A 5,738-nucleotide genomic window follows, 5' to 3' on the forward strand; every position below is an offset into this window, starting at 1 on the left:
ATCAACCAACCATCTGGTATCTGCTGGTATGGCAGATGATCTCTTTATTCATTTTAATTGCTAACAAATTGCTGTGTAAATGTATTCGTTGGATTGAATATGAATGACAAACGACAAGAAAAAACAAGCATATGAATATAATTAATTAAAATAAGCGTCTGTTCTGCTTTGATGGGGTGGCAAATGTGCAGCCCGCCAGTCCAGAAGAAATAACGACACAATAAATCTGAAAAATTAATTTGCGCGTCTAAAATGGTGTCAACCCAGAAATGGTAAGATTTAAATTCAAAATAAAAATAAGTCATAATTATTGAATTTTATTTACAAATCGTCAAAAGTAGAGTGTCAGAGTCAGTGGCAGACTTAGGGAGGTCTGAAGGCCAGGGGACGATGGTTTCTTAAGTTTTCTCATTTTGGCCGCTCGTCAAAGCAGTCTTGATATGCTTTTGTTCAGTTTTGATGTGAAGCAGCGCTCTATTCATCATATAGTAATTATTTTCAGCTGGTAGACAAGTTATGAGAAAATTTGTTGTTCTTCATTCAACTTACAAAACGTTCGACAATAAATATAATGTGACGGATTTGTTTCATATATTTTTGTTTTAAATTCATTTATGTTGTTGCTTGTTTAGTCCTTGTGAATTATGCCAAATTATTTCATTCAAATTGTTTCAATTCAAAGTAGGCCAAATGTTCCAGAAATCGGGTTCGGACCGTTGTTCAAACGAGAATGTTGAAGTTTTTTTGGTGAACCCTTCATTAGGAAAGTTTCTGTCATCTTTTTTTTATGAATAATTAAATATGAACGACATGCAATGAATACGTACGTGATTATGAAGTATACGCATGTTTGTTTATATGTGCTGGTGAGTTTTTTGGAATGAATACGTGTGTTTCTTTGTGTGAGTGTGTGTGTGTGTGTGTGTGTGTGTGTGTGTGTGTGTGGGTGGTGTGTGTAAAGTGGTGTTAGTTATTACAGTGCCATAAATGTAACATTGCTGGGAGTGATGAACGTGGAAATTATGAGGATATCTAGCACGATGGTGATAATGATGAAGATGATGATGACGAGGAGGACGACGATGACGATAATGATGATGATGATGATACTGTTCTTCCGGACTGAAGGGATGTGACGTCATGAAATCCAGGCAGGCAGGATATGGATGATGGTGAGAGGCATATAATGATTCCCATTGACATCTAACCTGTAACTAATGACACCATGGAAAGCATGAGTCATGGTAGTGATGACGATGACGACGACAATGATAATAGCAAAAATTATACTAAAATTATGTTGATAATAATGAGGCGCATTGATGATAATGACTCTAACGACGCATGTATTGTCTGTTTAATCAGGAGGAAGTAAGTAAAAAACGAATTCGGCACACACCTGATTTGATCATTTTAATATTTCAAGAATGCTGGAGGTGGGTTTATTAATCTTTTTTCGAAGAAGTAAGTCAATATATCTTAAAAAAATCATAAATCAAAAAAAGCAAATTATTATCCTCATTTTTTAAATAAAAAAAATGGTTTAGTTTTTCTAGACCTTTTATAAAATATACATTATTCGGTCAGGTTTAATGTAAAACATACACACGTACACACACACACACACACACACACATACGCACACAAAAAGGTACACACACGCACACACAAACAGCCCGCCACACAAACATGTGCAAGCACATGGACACCAAACAAATTTGATAATATTGTTATAATACTCGCTGTCGTAACCGATTTACGATGCGACGGGTTCAAATCCTCGATTGAATAAAATATTCCAAACAGTTATTAAACTTTATTTACAGAAGAAATCAACTATTATTAGTTATTAAACTTTATTTACAGAAGAAATCAACTAATCGTTTATTTCCAGTAAATTCAAACTAACGCAACAATTAACTTTTAAATCGTTCAAAATCTATCGCTATGACAACGTCAACAAACAAATCAAATATCGCTTTAAATAATTCACCGAATCGCTATTCACAAAATCACGAATTTCACTAATCACGAATATCACTAATCACGAATATCCCTAATCACTTGCGACGTGCGCTTATATACTCTTCGCAAACGTCGTTTCTAGATTCTTCTAGATGGTCCAATTCTAGCATACTCTAGAATGCTCCATTCACTAGAACATTCTAGAATACGCTAGAATCTAGTGCGTTCGGTAGCACGGTTATAACAATATAACTAACATGCCGAATGAATTTCAGCATCGTTGCACGCGTTAACTCCATCTCAGGTGCACACTTCAACGAAAATATTGAACATCAAAAAGAAACAATGAAAATTTTTCCGAACGGTCAAAAGTCCGCCTGATGCGTCCCCTGCCGCAAATTAACTAACATTGAAAAAATAAATCAATATTTTCTTCAATTTGCAAAAAAAATTATAAAAGTATAAAATTGCCTTAAAGTATTTTTTTAAATTAATTTTTTCGTATCAAGAGAATTTTTTTTAATTTGTGTCTATTAGATTTAATTGTTTATTTATTTATATTACAAAACTTTTTCAAATGTGATAAATTTATACACTCACTTTAAACCACCAAACTTTCAATTTTTCGTACTTGTTATTTTTACAAAATCCTTTACTTATATTAGATAAATATTATAAGCTTATTTTTAAAACAACACCTTTGAATGATAAAATAGCTCTCAAAATAACAGGTAAAATAAAACAAAAATCAAATCCTAAAATAAACCATAAGTCTGAAAAATATACATAACTTTCACCAGATAAATCATAAAGATTTGGCAATTAATAGATTTAAAAAAATGTAAGCGAAAGTCCAGGAGTCTTCAGATGATACACTGTGTCTCAACTGACGCTAACAGCCTACAAAACTCATAAAGATGATGAGGATGAGGATGATAATTTTACTTTTTATAAATTTAGAGAAGTAGAAAAGTTGACAGCAAGTAATGGCAACCTACTGTCCACAACTTATGCCATGAAAACAATCGACAAACATGAACCAAATCAAAAAACATGATAGTGACAAGTTGAATACAATTTTACTCTGGTAACATGGAACGTTAGAACGTTAAAGGTTAATAAAGTTTAAGGGCAATTACACTCTTCCAAAGTTCAGAAGGTTCAACAACACACCACAAACATCATATAAGAGTACGTGCTAAACGATGCATCACACACGAAGCATGTAGTTGGCGGGGATCTTTTTGTTATATACGAACCCGATTACTGCGAAACAGCACCAGGCGACCTTAACCATTACACCATCACGCTGCCCCAGACGTTGTATCAGACTGGAAGTCCTTGTGTCACTTGTTGAATATCACCACATTTCAACTACTAAAAAGTGCTAAAGATCGGGTTTTGTGGAGGTCGATGGTTGCCAATGTCCTGAAATGAAAAGGCACGAGAGAGAAAGAAGAAGTGTTAAAAATATCAATTTCAACTTTCATTTTTTAACATGTTCGTTTTTGTAAATTTCTTTTAACTTGAAAATTTTTCCAAAAAAAGAGTTTAATTTATTTTCAGCTTAATTCATAGATACAAATATGACGTTCCAAGAAGCGAGAAGAGATGATTAATGTTTCTATGGGAACAATGCAAAGATAATAAAAAGAATTTTTCTCACAATTTTTCAAATTACGTGCTTAACAAATTTATTTTTTGTAAGGTATGGAGAAAATTGTGAAAGATTCAAACAAATAATTATCAGATAATATGCTAAAAATATAGTTAGAAGATAAATATTGCTGGAGTTAACAAAACTTTTTTTAATTTCTGATAAATTGTATTTATTTGCTTTTAACCATCGTCTTGAAATTAATTTCATTCATGATTTTGATTATTTAGAAAAGAAATTCAGTATCGAATTCGCAATTATGTTGAAGATTTATTTACAAAAACAATTTGAAGAAAACAAATTCGCAAACACTTCTAATTCAATTCCAATTTGATGGAAATAAAAATATTTAAACTAAAAAAAATTTTTTTCTCTTTCATGAAATGTACTTTGTAGATTGTTTTTAATCATTATTTTTTCAAATGCTCCATTTCGTTTTTTTCCAGAACGGATATCCGTGTTTCATTAAATTCTGTCTAAAATTGTCAAAAAATAAATAACAAACGGTTTTCCGTTTCTGATTTTTTAAACTTGGAACACGTACAAAATTTTAGAATTAATTCGTTTCAGCAAATATTTAATTAATATGATGCTGCCGATGGCGATAATGACGTTGTTGGTGACGATGATGATGGTAATGCTGCTAAAGATGATGAGGAAAATGATGATGAATAAAAAAGATGGTGACAATGAGAAAGATAATAAAATGATAAATCATCTGTCTTAATTTGTAGGAGACGTATTCCATCCATGCACAAAGGCGTACATGTTGTTCATTTTTCAAACCAGATCCAGATAACCATGATTGTGAAAGAAAGAAAGAAAGACCTTCAAAGAAACGTGCGTACATAGGCGCATTGATGGACATATACAAATAGTGATGCATACATACAAATATTGTTGTATACATACAAATGTTGATGCATATATACAAACATTGATGCATACATACAAACATTGATGCATACAAACAAATATTGATGCATACAAACGTTCGTCGATGCACATTTGCGCACAGAATGTGGACATTTTTATATGTATGCCAACATATGCACGCGAGTCTACACATCCATGCATAGGTGTATCAAAGCATGAACACGTGCGTGTATGCATGCATACGTACGTGAGTGTATGCATTCGTGTGTAGAAGCTTGCATATCTACGTGGACGTACACAAATGTGCATGAATGGATACATACATACATGCAAGCATGCATACATCCAAACTTGGATGCTTACGTACGAACTTGGATGCATTACACTGAAACATAACGGCGTAAGAATAATTTATTTGCATGCAAAAAAGACATTTTCCTTTATAAGTCTGTGGATTTGTGCATCACTGTTTTTTTGATATATTGATTGATATATATATATATATATATATATATATATATATATTTATTTATTTAGGAACGAGGTTTTCAGAAATGCAAATTTCATTGAAATTGTTTGCCCATTTTGCATTAATTAACTTCTTTATAAGACATTCAACGAGGCGGTATTGTTTGAGTTCATATTTATCTAAAACTGGAATAAAGCTAACAGCGCTGTTTCGGCGTAATGCCATCTTCAGAGCCTAAATATTGTTTAAACATATAATTTAATTAAAGTAAATGCCTAATGTAAAATGTGAAAATATAGAAAATAAAATATGTATTAAATTGTGAAATAAATTAACCTTGTTGTAAATATCATAATAACTAAAGTTTATGTAGATTATATAAATAAAATAATGTAATTTAAATAAAATGTTTAGTAAAATAATTAAAATATAGAAATTTTATAAAAGTTTTAACATGGTTGAGAAACGTTAGTGAAAACTAATTACGAATGACATGTGCGCCAGATATATAATATTGCTGTGTATGCGTTGTGAATACAACTATTGCGGTTGAATATGTGTGATACGAGTTTCCACATCAGACCTACGGATACATAGTTAAATATAAATACATATATGTACATGCAAGATACATATCTATGTATAGATCAAGTATTAGGTATCACATAATACATCCAACGACGCGATGACGGTTGTCGGATGACGCTGGGTCACAAACTGCGTGTTGATGGGTTGAAATGTATTCAACGTAGGATGATATTCATATCGTTG

Source organism: Helobdella robusta (assembly GCF_000326865.2).
Source record: "Helobdella robusta unplaced genomic scaffold HELROscaffold_2, whole genome shotgun sequence".
NCBI lineage: Eukaryota > Metazoa > Annelida > Clitellata > Rhynchobdellida > Glossiphoniidae > Helobdella > Helobdella robusta.